At 34.1% G+C, this 23,162-nt stretch overlaps 1 protein-coding gene across 4 annotated transcripts in view; it reads right to left on the bottom strand.

Annotated features, from left to right (window-relative positions):
• Positions 1-23,162, bottom strand: part of WDR7 (WD repeat domain 7) — a 354,664-nt gene that overhangs the window by 152,535 nt on the left and 178,967 nt on the right. The window lies entirely within an intron of this gene.

Raw genomic sequence — 23,162 nt, 5'->3', positions numbered from 1 at the left:
AAACCACAGTGAGATACCACTTCACATCTACTAGAATGGCTGCAATTAAAAGGACAGACCATGACATGTATTGTTGAGTCTGTACAGAAACTGAAACTCTCATGCATTGCTGGTGGCAATGTACAATGATACAACTATTCATACTTTGGAAAATAGTTTGGCAGTTAGAGTTATAACATATGGCCAGCAATCCCACTCCTAGGTATCTACCCAAGAGGAGTGAAAACAAACGTACACATAAAGACTTGTACATGAATGTCCATAGCAGCATTATTCATAAGATCCAAAAAGTAGAAACAACTCAAAAGTCCATCAGCTGATAAACGGCTAAACAAAATGTGTTACACCCATCCAATAAAATATTATTCAGCAATAAAAAAGAATGAAGCATTAATACATGCTGCAATATGGATGACCTTGAAAACACTATGCTAAGGGAAAAAAGCCAGTCACAAAGGACCATGTGTTGTTGTGTAATTCCATTTACATGAAATGTCCAGAATAGGCAAATCTATATAGACAGAAAGTAGACTGGGACCGAGGTGAAATGGTTAATGATGGCTAATGAGTACTAGGTTTTTGAGATGAAAAACTTCTAAAATTAGATTATGATATCTGCACAACTCCAAATATACTAAGAATCGCTGGATTCTACATTTTAAAGGATGAATTTTATGGAATATAAATCATATCTAAATAAAGCTCTTTTTAAGAAAATATTGCTAACTCATTTATTAATTTGCCCACTAACTACAAATATTTATTGAGCACCTACTCTGGGCCAGGGAATTGCAAACAGGAAAATAAGTAGTCCAGGTTCTCAAGAAGCTCACTAGTACATACAAAAGGAGAGCCTGTCCACAAAGGAGGAAATGCTGAATTTAAAACTCAGAAGATAAGTGGAAGTTTGCCAGGAAATAAGAGAGATGGACAGTAAGAGGAAGGCAAAGGATGTATACTTTGTCCAGATGGACCAGAACGTAGACGCCCAACCAGCTGTTTGAAGAAGCGCTCACAACCTGGGCAAAGCTCAGTATAATTTCACATGCAGAAGAAATACCAGCATGACACCCAAAACATAATGGAGAACAATTTCAAATCTTTATTAAAGTATCAGTAAATAGGTAATGGGGAATTACATTCTTAACACGTAACACTACTTCTTAAAATTAATTTTCCCAACCTTTCTCTAAGGTAACTACACCTCATTCATTCTCTCAAATGCTCCCAAGATTTGGTCTTTTGTTCAGTCCTACCCTTTTCCAGTTCTACTTGTTTCTGTAAGTGGTCTACCTTTTATTTTTTGTTTGATATTTATTATACGATATCACAAGCATCAAAAGAATTACACTGAGAATATATAAAGAATATCATGAAATATACATGTACACAAGCAACTTTGTAAAATCTTAATGTTTTCCATAGGTGCTTCAGATTTTTAAAAGTAATTAACTAATGTGGATATAACTAAAGCCTACCATGGATTGTGTCTTGACTTTACTACACCTCCTTCTTGCCCTGGAGGTCACCATGATCCTGACCTTATCAAATAATTTTTATCTATCTATTATATAATCATATCAATGTTACCTGAAATGTATATTTTCTGGCCTTGAACTATGCTTGCATTCCAGGGGTAAACTCAGAGTACATAGATGAATGGAGATCAATAGATAGATAAGTAGGTAGGTAGGTAGGTAAACAGGCCAATAGACAGACTCTGAACTAAATTTGCTAATAGAGTTTTTTGACTTTATGCCCATAGGCAAGATTGAACTATGATTTTCTTTTCATGTACTATTCTTGTTGGGTCTTGGTAGCAATATAATACAAGCCTCCAAAACTGGGTTAACTTTCACTCCCCAATTCTTTGAAAACAGTTAAAGAATTCTTGAAGTTAGATGACAATTCTCCTCTAAAATGATCAGGGCCTGTGTCTCAGGATGCTCCCCTTCTGAAGTCAGGGAGCAGGGGATGCAGGCGCAGGGAAGGTGCAAGGGTGGAAGAAGGAATATTTTTTATTATGAATTCATTTTCTGTAACACATAGTTATTTGGCTTGATTTTCTGTTTCTTCTTGAATCATTTTGGATAGCTTATAGTTTTAGAATTACCCCTTTCATCTAAGTTTTTAAATGTATTGGTCTGAAGTTATGTAGAGTGTTCTCTATGATTTAAAAATCTCAGTTGTATCAGTTGCTATGAATCCTTTTAAGTATTATTTCCCTGTGCCTTCTCTAATATTATTTTTCATGCCTTTCTTAATCAGTTTTTCTAGAAATATATATTTTATCAGATTTCCAAAAATACTGTGGTTTTGATCTTACTGCTTCAGCTTTCTATTTCACTAATTTCTGCTGTTATTTTTATTATTTCTCCCACTTCCTTTAGGTTTTCTCTCCGTTCTCTCTTTCTCTTTGCTTTATTTCTAGGTTCCCAGATTGAACGCAGCTCACTTTTCATTGTTTTCTATTACGGTTAACAGTACAAGTCACACAGTGAGCATCCGTTTTCCTCTACTCCTTTAATAATACAACCTCAATTTTAACTGAATAGCAATGTATTCATACTCTTTCCATGTCCTTCCAGGAACCGAGGAAGCCATAAACTAGCTCCTGGCCTTAAGCGCTATTCATTACATATTTTAAGTCCTCTTTGTTCATAGGAGCCAAAGCCTACTTCTGGAAAGCAACTATTGGTTTTAGCCCAGATCATTGCATTTCTATTCCATTACTTGTCCACAACGATATCTATCTTTCTTGAGCCTAGTTATGCCTTGTTGGTTTTCTATTTGTATGTTTAATCCATCATAGCTATACATTTGGTACAGAGGGATTTCAAAAGTGAACTTCTGGAGCCATCTTGATTGGAGGTCAGCTTTCTGCTCTTTCTCATATTAACCTATCCAGCTTTTCTGGCCTCTTTCAATCCATTGCTCTATACATTAATTAAATCAATACAGTGAAGGGTCCTCAGAGCAGTATGCCAACCAAGAAATTAGCAGCAGGGACCTCGGAATACTTTTAGATGTTTTATTTTGTCTCTTCCTTTTTTTTTTCCTTTTGTCATTCTATACTACTGCAAGTAAGGCAGGGAATGACAAAAGGGGAAGCTAAAGGGTTACTAAAACAAGAGGCCTTTGTACAGCAAGCTGAAGATTTTTAACTTTAGGCTCATGGAAAGCCACTGAACAATTCTGTATAAGCTGGTTACATGCGATTTATTGTCAGAAAGATCATGATAGCAGTAGTATGGGAGGTGGACCGTGAGGTAAAACAAGACTGGGGTCAAGTCGAACCAAAAGACGGCTCATGCAATGGTCAAGTGGAAGACAGTGAGCACCAGTGGTGGTAGAATTCACAATTCATTCCATCAGCTACTCAGTCATTCAGCATATAAGGACCAAAGATCTAGTGTATGCATGGCATTATGCAAATATGAACTAATGAATTGATATGGGATGAATTAAGATGAATTAATAGGGATAAGAAAAGCAAAGTCCCTGTCCTCACTGAATGTAGAGGCATACACTGAATGTAGAGAATTAGACATGTAAAGGTGAAAAATCAATGAGAACTTTATGGTCTAAGAGAACAGTACGTGGAAGAACCTAAAGCATAAAGAATTTGTTGATTTCTATTGCAAGAGTAGGGCACGGGGCTGGAATGCTACGAGCAAGAAGGGAATGGTAGAACGTGAGGCGAGAGTCAGGAAAGGGGCAAATCATAGATGACTCTACTGGTCATGTTCGCATTGTTCAATCCTTTGAACAATGGAATTTAGGGTTTTAGAAAAACACTCTGAGCGTGTATGAAGAATGCTGGAAATGAGATGAGCAATAAACAGGGTATTGTAGAAATGAAAGTGAGAGATTAAGGTTGGTTTGGTGTTGGGATGTTAAATAGGAGATGCAGAGAAGTGGGTGGCTGCCAGATCCTGGTGAGGTCTGGGTAGTTGATAGAAACACTACAGAAAGATATTTGGTGTCACGCTCTGAATCCTTTTAAAAATCCTAATTAACTAAAACAGAAGTAAAACAAAATTTTTAAAACCCTTGCAAGAGAGGTAGGTCTGGCCTTTCCAGAAGCCAAATTAAAAAAAAAAAAAAATCTAGAGCACAAGGCTTCTTAGCATACTTAAATTCCATTTATTTAGCTGTGCTGAGAGACAGAATAGGATGTGGGCAAGAAGACCCAGCTGAATCTAAGAAATGGAAATGGAAAGATATTACAAAGATGTTAAGAGTTGGAAAGGAATCATTGAGTAAAAAAGTGGCATGAAAGCACTTAAGGAAAAATGGGAGATTAGTTATCTAGGAAGCTAAGGTGGTAACATCAAAGAGTAGTTACTGTTTATTTGGATTCCAAGAAAAGTTTGGTGCAATTGATAACAAAAAAGATTTGCTCTTGTTGTTGCTATAGTTTCTTAGCTTCTGCATGTCACATTTTGTTGTTTAAAAAAAAAAGTTAGTTTAGGAAATTTGCCATTAGTTTTAAAGCATGTATAGAAAGACAAAATCTGAAATGAGATAACAGAAAATAGATCCATCTTTAAAAATATTCTAATTCTTTCAGGTAAAATTTTAGTTATTATTTTCCTAATTTGCTTTATTTTGTTTGGTGTATTTCAAATCACATGCAGACTGCTTTATAATAATGTTCCCCCAATGTTATAAAATTATTTTATAACTTCCAAGGTCATGATAAGTCATATTTCATGAATTAACATTTCTTATAAAAAGCCTCAATTAAAATGTTTAAAAATATTTCAGTTACATAAGATATATCTTCCAATCTGATACCACAGTACACATTTCTGTCTCTTCATGGATATTTTTTCTAACTTTTTAAAGACAAAGAGGAAATGTTAGTAAAAGTATTAGCATGTACACGTGAGTATAGATTCAAAGTATGACACTGGTCTGTGATAGTTTACAGCAGCCAAAGGGGGAAAACACCGTAAAAGCTTAACCATGCTAAAAAGGAAGAAAAATCAATAATCGCTGCCTCTGTGTTTAGAAGGATGAAAATAGACCCTAATTCTAGACAAAGTGATATTTAACAGTTCGATAATCTATACCTCAGCACATGCATTTAAAACCAACTTTATTTCTGTACAGGAACAGACACAAGGGGTAAGAGCCCTGTGCGACTACATCTAGATTCATGTAGCACATATTTTATTCTTTACATAGTCTTCTTGAAACAGGAAGCCAACCAAGCTCCCCTCCCCCCCTTGTCTCAGCAAGAGCATGCTCCGTAACAACAGTTCAAAGGAAAGCTCTATTCTGCAGTTGCACTGATTGTTCTGTCAGCTGACCTCTGCAGAAGGGCATTGCTAACGGCTGCCTTGCTCCGTAGCTGACAGATGAATGATCGCAGCTCCATCTATTTTCACTATGGCTGCCTCTAGCCCAGGCGCTCAGACAGGGAGCCCGGTGTGACGGCTTAGATCAAGATGAATTGGCGCAAACTCCTGATCCAAGATGGTTTTATACCATTTAATTTAGTTTCTTCCCCTGCTTGGATGAGCACAGCTCTGCTTATGGATTTCTATTCTAATGTACTGAAGCAGGCCCTGAAAGAAGCCAATGAAGCAGCTGCTGGAGCAAGGGACTGCAGGGATACTGATCAATAGGCAAGGCGTTGACCCCGGCCGGCCAGCCTCTGCAACCGCCATGCTCGAAGGGGGAGGGGGCACGGAGCGCACATGGGCTGCTTCCAGTAGGAAATTAAACAACAGGGGCATTTGGAGAGCTCCACCTCCACCCTGGTCCCCCACCTTCTCTATGTTCCCTTTTGTTTAATTACCTCAATCTTGTCCTAACTCCCACTTCTTGGGAAGGAATTAAGGCTTTAGGGAAGTTTTAATAATGTTCTTTAAAACTGCCATTTGTAAGTTTTATTCTTAAGCTAATAGAAAGAATCATAACAGGTGCCCTCGGCTAAGTGGCCAAAATATGAAATCTTAATTAGCTGTCAAGTACATCACTTGGTGTAATTTAAAGTTTGGCATGTGCACAGGCTCATAAGAACACTGTCCAACTGGCTATAAACACTACTGATGCTGAAATTCTACGGTATGTAATTTTTATCAGTGCTCAGATCTGAAAAGATGATAGCTCTTTGTTAACATGGAAAGAAGTAAGAACAAGAAAAGGATCCCCTAAAAGAGACACTGACTGATTAGTAAATGTATAAGGTGACAGATGCCCATCCCTGCTACTATTCTAACAACAACACAGCAATTTCTGATTCTTTATTTTTTTCAAATTTGGAAACATTTAAAATTATTGGCTTCGCCTGTGTTTTCTCCTAAATAATACAAGATATACACAATTAGCTGCAATGTTTTCCTACAAATAAACTGACAACCAAATAGGAGATTCTGAGATATTAAAAATAAGATAATTCTGCAAAAGTAGATCTTTTTACAGTTTCATTCGTCTCATGAAAATTTGGTGTTTTTTTCACAGAGACATGCCTCCATTTAATCATGCTAAAGGGTGACATGGAGATCCATTTTCTTGACAGGACGGTTGATCACCCTATCACAGTAAGAAAATTAATACCTTCAACTAGCCCTGTGTGGAAAACAGAAGCTACATGCAATGGTAAAGGACATAAATGTTCTAAATTTGAAGTTGCAAACAGAATACTTGTTCTGTGTGAAAATAATGTTTCCTCATTATTGGGTTACTTTAAACAAAATATGAGCCTTTGATTTTATTAAAACAACCATTTAATTCATACAGTGTTCCTCAAAAGTACATAATTGTCTTTAGATTTAGCATAATTGACTCTAGATTTCCAGGAGCAGGAGTAAACCCTTTACTTACAGCTTAACTAGAACACAGGTAAAATATTTGAGAAGTTTAAGCTATTTAAAGGGCTGTGAGATATTGATTACTTCATTTAAAAAGCAGTCAGAGAGTGCAACCAAGAGGTCAAGATAAATTTAACAGTTTGAAGCACTTTACTAAATAACTCTAAAGATGATGTTAATTGGCTTTGTGCAGTTCCAGGGTAAAATTAATTTTATCCTAGCTTACAATAAAAGGATTAAAAGACATATTAAGTTCTTCAGTTTTAACTGGAATAGGAATCAATGGATTTGAATTAAGGCTAACGGCGGTTTTATGAGAGATGGCCTACCAGCAGATACTTTATATCTGCTATTAGCCATATATTGATGGAGCTCTGTTATTGTATTAGGTATTAAAACCTTAGAGAAGAATATACCACCAATTACTACTCTGAGAATATACTTTAAGAATTGGGTGATTTGACCTGGAAAAATTGTCATCAAAAATTTGATTCTTTGTTTAGGATTCAGTATCATAATGCTTTTTATAGCTGACTTATCTATGTTACAATGTCTATAATTCTAGTAAAAATTAATGAAATGATGTAGTTAAATTCCATCACAATTCACTTCGAGATTATAACTATATTTAAAACTGTATTACAAGCATCTCATTAGTGTTTTTTAAACCAAAACATTACATTCAGATTAATTTTAGCACACCAATTTTATGCCAGAAATTCCTGGCAATAATAGAGTCCAAGAGACACTCATAATGATACAAATATTTTCTGAATTTGATGTAAATTTCAATATACTCTAAAACATCACTCTCAAAATTCAGAAATGTCTATTTATTATAGTAAAATGAAAGTACAATTTTAAATGTTTTTTCTTCATTCTTTCATTATTTAACGATATGTTTTGGAACTATATCATAGAAAAATAAATTGCTTTTACTATGAGCTGCCTAGCAAAGCAAAAAATACAATTCGTAGTTAATAAGGTATATGTGTTATATATTATTAAATAACTGGCTTTGTAAGACTTTATAGGAATGATTGGGAAAAAGTCAGTTGCAAGATCTAAAGACTACTTAAAATAATAATTTGGATTAAGCTAGAAAATAGTTTCCACTGTAGTTCTTTACAACTCTTTTGTGTGCAGTAAAGTGTATTTGCTAATATTAGGTTATGATTAATTATTAAAGAACAAAAGTAAATTTAGCAAAGTGAACTTTGTTAACACAGGCAATCTTAAAGACAAGGGAACTTTCAGAATTAAGACACATGATTTACTATTTACAGTGTGAAGCTCTACAAATATTAGCCAATAAAAGTACAAAAAATTTCTTTTTTCAGACCAGTAAAATATTCTTCCAAATTTTCATTTTTATCTGTTTCTCTTTTCGCAGCCCCATTGACATTTTAAACGTGATGGGGTATTATCAGCAGATATTATGAAAAACATATATAAAATTGTATATTAGGTAAAGATGAGTTTAAATAGTATAGGACAGTGAAATATGTCAAATGAAAATATATTTTAATACATTTCGGAGCTTAAACAACAGAAATACCTAAAAGAAACTAGATCTTCAAATGTGAGTTGAGTTCTAATTGTTTCTTAGATGTACTTTAATCAAAATAATTTAAACTTACTTCTGACTGACTACTATCTAAATTGATATACCTAGTTGCCTAATGGAATATTAATTTATTTTTAATATATGCCTTTTAAATAATTATACTGTGCTAATCAAAAATGTTAATTTTACAAATACATATACACATTGGTGTACATAATTATGTGCACACACATAAGTATACAACATTCTTAGCTTTAGTGTCTTGGTACCCTGAACTAGAAGCGTATTTTTGAAATTTTAAAATCTATGTTTTAATCTGTTTTAAATCATAATGAGAAAAATGTTGGCCCTCGGTGGCATTTTCACAGTTGTAAATAAATTGTTTCCACACGTTTAGCCAGAGCATTCCCCACACCTACTGGCTGCTACTCTTAGGGTTGCTTAAGACTGGATAAAGTACAACGCTATAAAAATGTCAAATTTTACTCCATATGTAATTGTAATCTTCCAAATAAGCTTTATTAACAATAGTTAAGGACGTCCCTGGTGGCGCAGTGGTTAAGAATCCGCCTGCCAGTGCAGCGGACACGGGTTCGAGCCCTGGCCCGGGAAGATCCCACATGCTGCGGAGCGACTAAGCCCACACGCCACAACTACTGAGCCTGCGCTCTAGAGCCCACGAGCCACAACTACTGAGCCCTTGTGCCACAACTACTGAAGCCCACGCACCTAGAGCCCATGCTTCGCAACAAGAGAAGCCACCGCAATGAGAAGCCCGCGCACTGCAGCAAAGAGTAGCTCCCCGCTCACCGCAACTTGAGAAAGCCCACTCGCAGCCACGAAGACCCAATGCAGCCAAAAAAATAAATAAATGTATTTAAAAAAACACAATACTTAAAATAAGGAAAAATCTTTTGATATTAATTTATTTTTAAGACAATTTGGTCTTAAAATGGTATAGTATTCCACTAATTACATTTAAGTTTCCAATATACCACAGTTTTCAGTTGAATACTTCAAAGATGAATTTGTTAAATGGGAACATAAAAAGACATAGATTGGTGACAATCAGCATGTGAAAAAGAACTCAAAGATGTCACTCTCTTTGGTGGTGAATACAAGTTTCATAAGCTCACAAAGAGAATCTGAGTCCATTCCACTGAAAACTTATGTAATTAAGTTCCTTTTCTTAAGCCACGTGCTTTTATATGAATATATTATTTTCACTTTTGTTGACACAACTTAGAACACTGAAAAATCTTCCACTTTTTACAAAATGTGGCAAATAAATTTTGATAATATGGAAAAAAATAAAATGGCAGATGGTTATATGGCCAACATGTAAATTTCTACCTGTGTTTCTGATGTAAATAAAATAAAATAAAACATGGAAGTTTTTGAATCTTCCTCTCTACCTCCTTGGGAAAAATAGATGTACTGATTAAAAATGACAATCATGGGGAACGTCAACATTTATTTCTAAACTCTCATATTATTACCAAAGCTAGTATATGTTGTGTAGAATACTCTCACTCCGCCGTCAGCATAAGCGTTTCCTCCACTGCATTAAAAATATTTTTTAGTTGCTTTGTGACACATCTGCCAGTGCTTTCCTCACACCTACTGACGGGGCACATGGAAGCTGCTCCCCAAACGTATGAGGCTTTTGCTGTTTTTGGTGCTGCTGCTCTATCCGCACGCCCCCCCACCACCACCGCCCCGCACCCCGACTTGAAAACTGAAGTAAACAAACATGCTATTAATTTGTATGCATGCTCGATGGCCCCCTGCTGGACCGTAATAGGTTCTGCAAATGCATACATCTTTCTACAGCTGCTGATTAAGCCATTTTAAAATAATGCCTCTCGCACATAGATGTATTGTGTGTGTGTGTGCATTTCAGAAAATACCTCACATCTATTTTCTACAAAATCAGATAAAAGCAGAAGAAATGAACATTCCAAAATGATGCTCTTTTGCAAAGGGAATTTAATATTATCACTGTCTTAGGGGTATGTCAATTATTTTGAAAATTAGAAACCTTAAGCTTTGAGAGCAACTTGTATGTTTTTAGAGCAGTTCTTGTAACAATTTCTTATTCTTAACACAGACAAGTTCTACACCCATTTTCCACGATCTGCATTATCTTATTTTTCTCCTTACTCTCTACCTGACCATCAAAAAATCCAATTTTTTCCTTTTCCTTTCAGTGAGAACATTCTCAGTTTGGAAGAAAACTGGATTTTAAAAATTCCAAATATCTATCTAAGGCATCTATGTAATCAGGAATCTTGTAGCTAATAATTATCAAGAATAATGTTCAATTCTTGGTTCACTTTACCTTTCAAGGGTGAATCTGAGATGCAGGTCAAGTTTTAAAAATCACGAATTGTAACATTAAGAAGACCATTATTAGCTTTTTCATGAGGAAAGAAATATTTCAGAAATAGTGGTTAGTGGCTTGTAAAATTATATAAATCTGAAAACATAGCAAATAATTCTCAATTTTTTTCATACAGTTAATGTTCAGAAAAAGGCAATTTCTGCAATGAAATTTACTTATAATACTGAAATAGGCATGATGATGTGTTTCTTTAAAAGATCAAATGGAACACATGAGATTTAACATTCGGTGGACTCTTAGAATACACTCTATGAAGATTTTATACCTGTGCATTACAGCACATGGAGAAATAAACTGTTACACCTGAGGTCATTTTTATTCATAAAATGACAAATCATTTACTGGATTCATTTGAAAAATATTTTCATCTAGGTAATTTCTATCAACTCAGTGATATAAAACCAGATGAAAAGGGATAACTGCCTTGTTCTACCTCTAAGAAGTTAACACATACATCTGTTCATTTATAAGAAGTATTTGTAGTATTCATAGTTTTGAATTAAATATATATTTGGTCACAATAATGAAACAATGACAGGTAACTAAAAGTTACCATTTTTTAAAATGTTTGTTTAAAGTAAATTAGAACTTCTAAGGGATTTCTTGCTTTTATTTTTCTCAGTAGGTTACTTTATAACATTTATCCAATTTTGAGAAATAATCTGCTTATTCACATGTTATTTTTTCTTATGCCTTCTTCACTATTAAGTGTTACGCAGGCGTAATGATGCATAGTCAGGGGTAACATAATATCTTGGGAATTAATGGCCACACCTTTGAAGTAACAGATCTAGGAAAAGTTGTGGTGGTTAAGCCAAAAGTAACATTTTACAGGAAAGACTTTAATAACCTAGTCCACATTTAGCAGAAATGTAGCAGAAATACAGAAGATTTTATCTTTTCTTAAAGCATCCTGTGAGTTAGTAAAATTTGATATAGATTAACATACAATTCCTAACAACTAAATATCGAAATTAAAAGGAAAAATATTTTTAAATTTAAAGGAGAAATAAAAAGGTCAAAGACATCTTTGACTTTTAATTTACTAATCATATTAATAAATGATCAAAAAAGCAAAGCTTTGAAAAAGAAAAAAGCAAATAAGCACAAGTTAACTAAGCATTTGTGCTAACAGTCTAAAAGCCATTGACAAAATAAGCCACAGTCTCAAACTGTTAAGAATATACTCATTATTAGCCCAAACCTACAGAAAAAGTAGACCATCTATAGCCTAAGGAATACAGATGTGTATAAATGACATATTAGCCCATTTTTTTTCAAGGAGATTTCTACGTAGCTTCAGAGAGCCTGAAGAAAAAGAAAACTTGAATTGTTTAGATAGCTACAGAGGACTTTCATTTCTGATCTCTTTACACATTTATGCTTTCATCATTTTTTAAGCTACATATAGACAGAAGAATTATGTGCCTTTTAAATTATTATAGATAATTTAAAAATTATTTTACATTTCCTCATTTTGTGATGGGGATAACTAGTCTATCAAATTGACTCTAGTTGTTATCTGGCAAATGCTTTGGTCACAGACCTTTTTTCTGTTTACATGATTTCTTTTATTATGTACCTTCTCAAATAAGCATGTAACTGTTTTATGTGATTTCCTATTAATTAGTTAATTCTACTTGTAATTTGGATCTGAGTTGCCTATCTTGCACGTATCAAACTAAAACAGCCTCTGAGCCTTGAATTTTTACAAAATCTTTCCAACGTTTAACTGAAAAGAGCTAAGCATATACACCTAGGCATCCCGGATATGGAAGTCATTGATTAGTTACAACTATGGATTGGGAAAAGCTACCACTCCTTAACTGAACACTGAGAGCAAAATTTAATGTTTACCTATGCATCTATGTGATCAGATACTCAGGTTTTTAAGATGTCATGCTATTTTAAAAGACTGGTTTTTAAAAAAAATCTGCTCCTGTTTCATGACAATACATAATCATTTCCTCAAAATTCTGCCTGACTTGCTCAAATCATTAGGTTACTCAGGAGTTGTGAAGAGATAGCTTTATAATCTTCTCTTATCTTAATTCATCTTTTATTAAGACAGATACTTCCATATGTAAAAACCTAGAAAATACACGTATATTGATGTTTTAGGCTTACAATTTTTCTCAAATAAAACTGTTTCTCTTATCAGCAGAAGAAAAATTGAATAATTTTTCTAATATTTTATACAATGTTTTTGATTTCTACAAAATACTGTTATAATGACATAATTATATGCTACTACAATCACTTTCCAAATTCTTTTACAAAAACAGATAAACCATTAAGAATTTAAGAGGAAAAGAAAACACACCAGAAGTAGCATGTGTAAAACATCTCCTAGGTCCAAGATTAGATGACTGTTAGTGGGAAATTTCAGAATTTTAGAGGAAAAGGGGATCACAGAGCTCTTCAAACCGAGCCTACCCATATTTTATAGATAAGGAAGGTCAAGTAGGTTAATTGTTCAAGTGACAACGTGAAGGGCACAAAGAGAGTGGGCACTCATGGAAACATCATTCCAGATCGAGCTCTAGAATCTTCAATGGCTGTTAAGTTAGTGTTTTGTTGCACAGAAACTAGTTAATATTTGACACCTGCTCCAAGATAAATCTGTATTAGGTATCTTCAAATGCTGCATAATTCAAAACATTTCTTAAAAAATTAACAAGAAAACAATATTTATAATTAGAAAAAAGTCAAACTAAGTTTTAGTCTATAGTATCTAATAATGTTATATTTATTTTCTACTGGGGCTGTCTATAACAAATGTAAAAATTTGGGGGAAGCTATTCTATTAAGCATATGAAGCAACTAGATTAAATTGGATTTTATATGGAATATATATATATGGCATATTGAAGCATACTGAAAAAATACAAAGTACTAAGCAACTGTTACCCTGTTGAAGAGCAGATTATTTTAATATTTGGTTTCTGAATAGTAATAATGTTTATGCTCAGTATATGGAGGAAAACACTAATTAAAAATAAAACTTTAAGTTTTAGTTACCTCTACATAAGCCTCCATGTCAGTTAATGTCTACTATAAGCTCACGTGCACAAATATTTTCCAAACTCACATACTAAATGCCAAATATTGCAAATAAATTCGTGATCATTTCCAAAGTTCGTGTCGTAATATCAGAGAATAGCTTAGGGTCTCCATAAGGGTTAAGACAATCATTTTCTACTGCATACTAGTGCTATTCTAAGCCGATAGTGTGTTTAAATCCACACCAATGAAATCAATACAGCACTGTTCTATTCAAGGTGAGACCAAATAAACCTGTCTGAAGCTTTGAGAAATAGGCTTTGCAGTATACTTTGAGTGCTAAATGCCTTTCAGTCCAGAGATCTGTCATTAAATAATCATTAGCCATCATTCACTCTTCCTAAAAAGCTTAACATCTAAACTTGTTCAGCATCCGCTAAAGCATTAGTATAGACTACCAAGTAAGTACTCATTAGCACTCAGGGGTGTCTCAACCACTCTGTTTAACCATGCATTGTCTTATCTAAAAATACTCCCAAATATTAATACATATTTACCACTAGATTAGAGGGTAATTTATTCAAATTATTAGTAAAAAGAACATCAATATAGTGACCAGCCTCTTTTGGATAACATGGCATAACCCATAGAGTTACTATCAACGCTTTCCTGTCTGATCTATCCAAATAAAATCTGATGTCTTTCCTAGCATTCAGCATCATATATAATTCACCATCACATATAAGCCAAATAAAATTAAGTTAATCACAACAGAGAATTCATCAGGAAGTAATCTTGGCTTTGATCCTGAATGTATTTTAAAATAATGCTTCTTTTATCAGTGCTATTCATATCTCTTTCAATATATGATCATCTCAATTGCTGAGTATCAACTATAATGGGCCCTGCATTATTTTAGATATCATGAGGTAGAGATAAAATTAGGATATATTTATCTTCTTTCTATTACCTTAAAGATTGAGTAAATAATATAGAATGATCTTATTTAGTAATGTTACTGGACTGTATGCATAAATTTGATGGTCAAGGTAATTTTCTCTGTACTTACACAAGTTATTTCTTGTACGCTATTAAACTAATCCTCTCATTTTCAAGCTAATATTAATGACAATGTAGTTTCTGAAAGACATTAATTCATTCTCCTTTTTAAAAAGCTCAAATAAAAATATATGGCCAGATACTTACGATCTCATCTATAGTTTTACAACTTATCACTTTCAATTTTAATACAGATTTCAACCTGAGAGTCATGATATTATATGAACATTTTTAATTTAACTGGATGACATTTGATATCTTCCAAGTATTTAGATAACTAAACAAAAATATTCTTTTAGCTTAATAGCTACTTTAGGTACTTTAAAATGCCAAATACACATAGTACAAATATAAACTGTAATAGAAACTTTCTAGTCTTTTAATTATCAGCCCATTTGATCTATGACTTTTTCATGTTTCTATCAATACCCCAAAATAAAGTTGCAATTGCTAAGATACAAACAAGTGTAATATTGCTTGGAGAGTTTGGTAAATGTAATATCACAATATTATATTTCAATGTATAAAACATTTTAAAGCTCAGAAATTAAAGAAGGTAATATAAAACCAAATCTCATCACAGATGATTTTTAATGGCCAAATTTTCCCTTACATGCAGCATTGAAATATACTTTCAATATATCATAGAATATAAAATTGCCATTCCTTTTCACTTGTTAAGGTACTTTGAGAGTTACACTGAGCAATCAGTTAACTACAAACAAGTAACAGTCCAGTCATTATAAAAAGGAGAAATTTCTTTGGAAAAATGCAAAAAAAAAGTAAAACTAAAACTTATCAACTTATGTAAAAGTATGATGTGTAGATAGCTAGAGAAAGGGAGAATATCCAAAGTTAGCATCAATATTGTGAATATAAATTAGTCACACTTTCCTAGAAGAGCCCTGAATGTCAAAGAAATCTAAAAACAGTTTTGCAATAAATTAATAAAAATATAAAGTTTTGCAATTATAACAATTTGCCAGAAAATGTAGTATTTTTTAAAATGTATAATCTATAAAATTTGTACCACTGGACTTGACTTTGACCTCACCCTCCTTGAAACAGGTAAACTCTTTTAGAAGCTCAGGTAAGTTCTCATTTTTTAATCTACAAAACAGTGCTGGCAAAGTCAGCAAAGCCTGACAAAGTGCTTTCATCCCTTTCAGAATCTGTACCACGAATCTCTCACTGCTAATCTCTTACTGACTGCAGAATCAATATTTATACCATCTATTTATACCAATCAACATTTATGCTACACTAAATTTTAAGTAATAAGTTTTGCTTTTTCATCATTACAATTGTTTAATTACTTTAAAACAAAATTGATTTATTATCTCTACAATTAAATTTAGCCTCCTTTTTTTTTAAGGTAAAAATAAGAAAAGGGATTTTATTTGCCCTTCGTAACAATACAATTGTTTTGTATATACTAAACAACTGTTATGAAAAAGAAACAGAATGCTGTTTTCAAATAATTCATGCCTTTAAAAATATGTTAGATTAACTGTTAATACAAAAACATGATCAATAAAAGCAATTCATTCTTGACTTTCAAATCTCACTGGGTATAGGTGAAACTTCAATAAAACAGGTACTCTTCTGGATTTTACATTTTGAAGCATGATTACCATTTTATTGAAAAGTACATAGGAGTAACACACTATTTTAAATTATAGTCATTTTGAAACTAAGTTGCAACTTATCCTGATTCTTTACGAATAGACTAGGTTCTTATTGGAAATCAATTGGAAGGCAGGTAAAATTAGATAGCTATGGTTACCAGAATATCAATAAGAGATAGCAATATATAATTTTAAGTCTTCTGTTAAAGTAAAAAGAAAATAAAAGATACAGAAATTAAAAAGACCTTTTTGCAAGCAAATGTTTAAGATGCAGAATATATTTTCAATGCCATGATGTATAATCTGATATACACAATAATGAAAAGACATTTTCATTATTATATGCATTACTTCCATCAAAATCATTATCAAAACTGGATTTTTTATTTTTCATTTGAATGTCCTAAACACTAAAACAACTACACTAAAATGTAAGGACATAAAATAGGCAATTTCAGCTTTATCACATTTCAAATATTTAATTAATGTAGACAACATAAGGTAAATGAAAAAAATTTCATAAAAGGTAGGGAATCTGCTTATCGAATCTAAGAGTTGACTGTATAAAATTAAGATAAGAAGTAAAAAATAGAAGGGAGAGTTCATGACAAACATATTTAAATGTCACTGTACACAGAATTAATCCAAAAAGACAAACTTAAAACTTAATTGCTACTTATGAAATATCTTCAAAACAGATTACATGGTAAACTCACATTTCTAAGTTATTAAATCAATACCAGATCAAAATCTTCAAAATAAAGCATACAGAGTTCCAAGATATATAAACATAATAGCTGACAACAGTAAAGTGCTTCTGAGAACTGTTTTAGCTTTGCTTCTAAATTTTTCATTCTTTGTTAATGCATATTTATATGCAAATTACCTTCTCCTATACAACTGGATCTACTTAGGTTTATTTGGAAAAAGGTACAACTATGAAATTTTATAGAATATATTAGTATATATTAATAATCCATCTCATTAACTTAAGGATCAATTTTTAAAAAAGAAATGTACATATCTATAAGGCACCTATAATCCCTGAAATATTTTTTGTGTAAAAGTATTGAAAGAATCCGACAATGTAATTGTTAGTGTAAGGTAACAGTCACATTATACTCGAGGCTATTAAGCATGCATTCCTTAGCCTAATTTAATGTTCAAAATGGCTAGATTTAATTTTCGTAAGAGAGATACATCAATATTATGATACTTGTTTTTCTCAAAATATTTTTCAAAACCCCTAAACCTAAACACCCTGCTCTTTCCCAAAGTGACAAACACAGAAAATCAGTAGGTTCTTGAAATACGCTACCGACAGTCCTGTTCAGAAATGAAAGGCCAATACTATATTAAAGGAAAAAAATGAAACCACAAATAAGGAACAGAATTATCACAGGCCCCACTGTATCGTAGAAGCTCAGTACTGGACTGCTCGGCTGCCGGAGGAGCTCCAGAGTTAACCTGGTGTGATAAAAGACTTGACAAAGCAATTCTGACTGTGCAGCAATGCTAAGTTGTGGACTAATACAAGAACAGGAGGCCCAATCGCTGTCTTTCACCATGCGCAATTTACACACGGCTTTATCAATAGCCTTAGTGCTGAATACAGAACACACTCTATTTGGCTTTCAGTCAATTAAGCTTTAAGCTGTCAGCAAACAAGACTTTTAAGTTAATTTTGAATCACCACGAATCAAGTTGAAGGTTGTAAAGGGCGGCTCACACAACGGCATGAAAAAAGGCAGTTTAATTGCCTCTGAATAGCTATTATATGCTGCAATTGGCCTATTGAATCTTAGATGATCTATTTATTTATCAAAGTACAACCATCAAAGCTTAGTAAAAGAGTGAATAGTCTGAATTGTACATTCCCTATTTTGCATAAGAAGTTGATGTGTTTGCAAAGGTCTAAAGCAGTCATATTTTAAAGCATATTTTGTTTTTTAATGTAAAAATTTTGTGAAATAGAACATTAGCAATACAACATAGCTTAAAAATAGAACAACTGTATTTCTAGGAAAATAAAGATTTCCTGTTTTAAAAGATACACTTGTTATCATGAAATATTTTCAGGTATTATTTGATATCAAATTGACTATTCAGAACATAAACACTCCTTTATAAATGTTCACATTATAAATGTTCATCAAAAAAGAGAGCCAGAAATAGAATTATAGAATTAAGTCAAAGGTTTAAAACAACTTAATTAGAATTCCTTAGATTAAACTGCATCATTAATTGGGTAAGGGAAAAGAACACCAAAACATATCATTTTAATATTGAGGATTTCTCAAGAAAATGGTATAATCAAATTAAAAGGATTATTATATTCCTAATACTGCATAACATCTATTTTTTAAAAAGACTGTGGCTGAGCACAATCCTAATCAGTTTTTTCCTGAAATTATGTTTTTCAATTGCATGTATTCTGTTTATTATTACAGGGTTACTCATGAGTGCTGGATGCGTATATTGATTTTTTTATTAGAAGAGAGCACTGAAGCATTAGGTCGATGGGGGGTGGGGGGATGCTCAGATGTTATAAACAGATGTAAACATAGATCAACTTTAGGGATGGTAAAACTGAACCATTTTGCTTTGGCTGAAATGTGCTATAGTTCTTTTTACATGTTAGACCTTCAACAGTAAATATATTAAACCATACACTCAGGGTTAATTTACATAGGGAAATCAGATGGAGATTAATGGTTATAAAGTATTAATGGTTTATAAGAATTTGGATAGAATACGGGTTAATTTTAGTATTCCCTCAAGGACAGTCACAGATTCTTGGAAGCCTGGACCCATCACTCTATATTTCCAGTCAGCAGAGGCGACGGGCTTGGGAATCAGTACTGACTACCATCATTCCAGGAACTACCACACGTTCAGGGGCTGAAATTCAATGAAAGAGTGTTAAAACCCTTTCTCCTTCTCTCTTCTCCCATCCATTATTATAAAATACTATTTTTTTTTTTTTGCATTTAGAGTCACAAAATATCTTATAATCATTTACTAGTTATTCCTTACAAAAAATCGATGCTACCAAAACCATAAACATAAAGATCTAAAGGAGAGAATGCCTACGTGATTTCTAAGGGAAACAGGGGAGGAAACAGATTACAACAAAGTAGAAACCATGTGAAAGGGGATATTCTTTTTCTTCATCATTAAGAAGTATTAACAAAGGACTTGTATTCAATGGTCCTAAATGTTCATTGTGCATCTCCTAGTCTATTTGTGTACTTTCCCTAACCCTAACCCTAATCCCATATAAATATATAGGACACAAGGTGTTCCAAACACCTTCACATTACTCATACAAACATCTACTCATTTCAAGTGGGAGGGGGACAAACAGGGAACAAAGACAATGCTCTCTACCTTCCTGCAGCTTACATTCAGGGAAGGAAGGCAAACACACAAATAACCACAATTTAGAAAGTGTGATAATGTAAAAGACAAACAGAGAATGACATAGAAAATCAGGCAGAAAACAATCAACTTGAGACAGACAGATCAGAGATCAGGAAGCTGCGGCACAGAGCTCGAGTAAGTTGCCCAGGTCCCACAGCTAGTAAGTGATGGAACCAGGATGCAAATCCAGGCAGACCCTAAAGCCAGTGCTGTTAACCACCACCCTAAAGAAACCATAAAAGTCAGTGTAACAAACCCTTTCTTCAAAGATCTCAGCTCTTAATAGGAAAGCAAAGATAAATTAACAAATAATTGAGAAACCCAAGGAAGAAACTAATACTTGTCACTAAGCAAGGGCAACAACAATGAGAAAGTCATGGATACTTAGGGAAGTTGACCTCAGCTGGGATAAGGGCTGGCCTCACAGAGGAGGTGCCACTGGAGAGAGATCCCCAAATCCATTTGGATTCGATAAGAAGAAATGGCAGGGTGGGGGGACTAAAGAATAAGAAACTATAGCAGAACTAGAGGCCTATTTTCAAACACCATCACATTCTTGCCCCCAAACACCTCCCCCTCCAGCCTCCCTCTTTATTCCCCCACCCTCTATCCTGCTCTGTTTTCTCCCCTGGTACCTACCGCCTGCTAATGTACTATAAAATATATTAATTTCTTATATTTATTGCCCCCTCCCTAACCTCCTCTCCCTGCTAGAAGGTCAGATGAGTGAGGATAGGGATTGAGATTTCTGTCATTTTGTTCACGGATGTTGATGAAGAGCCTAGAACAATGCCTGGCACACAGATGCTTAATAAATATTTGTTGAATTCATGAATAAAGCACACAACCAGAACAGCTCTGGTCACACATAGGAAACTGGAGCCAGTTTGCTTTGGTCCCAGATAGAGATCATGAAAGCAATAAATGGGAACTGAGCCTAGAATGTGAAGTAGTTTTAGAATACAGAGGTCTTGAATACCAAGCTAAGGAGATTCAATTATATTCTAAAAGCAATGGAAAGGCAGTGAAAAAGTTAGAATCACATGGTGATTATTAGGATGAGCAATCCAGCAGCTGGGCATTTAAGAGATCTGAGATACGAGAGACAATAGATACTGAAAGCTACACACTAGGGTAGTGGCAGTGAACTTGGAAGAGATGTGAAACAACAATAAAAAACTCTGTGGTGTGCATCTGTGTTTAATGGAGCCAAGAGGCACAAGGGGGTGAAGAGTCAAACATAATTTTAAGGTTTCAAATCTGGGGGAAGGGTGCCATTAATAAAAATCAGCTCATTTTAAACATAACTGAGTTTAAAGTCTCTTAAGGATATCGAGGTGAAATCTAGCAAGCAGGTGAAAATAAAAGCCTGCAGAGCTCTGCAGAGAGATGAGTTCTGGAGAGAGAAAGCTGGAAGTTATTCCTGGTCAGGTGGTAAGTGATGCTGTGGGACCCACTGAGCTTACCAAGGAAAAGGGGAGAGAAAAGAGGACTGAGCATAGAACCCTGGGAAAAACCTACTCAACTTCAGGAGATAAAAAAGGAGCCTGAGAGACTCTAAGAGGGGAAGTCCCCTTTCCTACCTTTTTCTTCTGACAAATCTTCACACAGTCTTTCAAGTCCAACCTGCAATGGCAGGTGTTGGCTGGCCTGTCCTCTACGCTCCCACACTTAGGGCAAAGCCTCACAGCAGCATTAAAAGGCTTTGTGTGATTGTCACTTGATACGTCTTTTACCCCTTACACCCTCAGAATGCATTCTAGGGTACCCCAGGGTGCATGCACATGCACACACACACACATGTATGTATGTGCATATGATCATATTTATATGTATATATGTGTGTCTGAGTATGTATATAAGATTTAGTGCTTCCAGTCTGTATGTATTTATGTGTGTCTGAATGTGTGTAATGTTTCATGCTGCCAGTATGTTCCTGGTCCACGAAAATTTCCATGCTCTGAGGGAAAATACTAAATCACAGACCACTATTTAGTACCTTCCTTTCTCTCTAGTACAGTACAAAAGAACCAAGAAGCATTACATATTGCCTCAAAAGAACGTAATTACTCTGGAATGTTTGGTCATGAACCAACAGAGGATTTTAGTATTATAGGGCCAATACTACCCACAGAATTTGTCTCATTCCTAGGGACGTACTTGACACACACTTACAGGGTCCTCAGTGTTAGCCTAAAGCTAACAAAGAAGTAATCAGAAGGGATAAAGGCAGACATTTCCCTCATATTACATAACTTTCTCCTTCTAGGTTATAAAAAGAATTATATAAGGGGGAAATGTGGCCATAAGCAAAAATACTGGAATGGCTGTGGTCTTTGCTGATAACCTCTACTTTTCAAAAATGTACCAGAGGAACAGTAAGGGATGACAGTAAAATGGCATTTAACTCTTGCTTCAAGGTACTGATTTTTACTTAAAGAAATCTTAGGAGGTGCAGAAGGCTAGTCAGTAGTTTTTTATATGTCATATGTATCAATATAGAAAAGTCTTAGTAATTGTAGGATAATAGCCTAGAAACATAAACAATAAATCTTTTACTTCAGTAAGATGTCTCTTCTTATTTAAATCAAAAAAGATTTTAGAAGTTATAGAATCTTCACAAAAATGGAAGCTGATTTCTTTAGTAGGATAAATATACACAAAGGACCATCTGCTATGCGTCAGAGTGCTCAGAGTATGCCTGAGCACACTGATTTATTCCACAGAGTCAGTCTTGGAAATTTTAGAAAATTGTTGGAAGTCGAGGGAGGTCTTAGTCACACTCCTCAGTTTCCTTGAAAAAATTTTCCCTAAGCTCCCCCAGCTTCCTGGCCCATCCTTCACTCAGTGTTTCCCAAGAGTACTACAGTGACTTTTCTGATGGATGAGTTTAGGATACGGAATTGGTCATTAGTAGCTCAGCCCCTTCCCTTCTCGTTGGGATACACTGACTTGCAAAGAGTGGACATTCTGCTCTGCTCTCAAAGTCATGAGTTTTATAGAAGCAGGTGCACAAAGGTGAAAGGCAGAGATTTTCCAGCACAGCTTGTGATGAATAATTAATTTGACAGTAAAATGTATTATGGAAGAATAAAGGGCCAAAATAACCAAAACACTTCTGAAGAAGTAAAAGAGAGGATATGCCCTACTGGATATAAAGACTAATTATAAAGCTACAGTAATTAAAACAGCATGGCTTTGGTGCAGGGATAGATAAACTTACAAATAGAATAAAATAAGGAGCCAAAAAACAG

This window comes from Balaenoptera musculus, chromosome 14 (assembly GCF_009873245.2).
Source record: "Balaenoptera musculus isolate JJ_BM4_2016_0621 chromosome 14, mBalMus1.pri.v3, whole genome shotgun sequence".
NCBI classification, from domain to species: Eukaryota; Metazoa; Chordata; class Mammalia; order Artiodactyla; family Balaenopteridae; genus Balaenoptera; species Balaenoptera musculus.
Note: the sequence above shows the minus strand (reverse complement) of the source record. Positions and strands in the feature narration are given on the sequence as shown.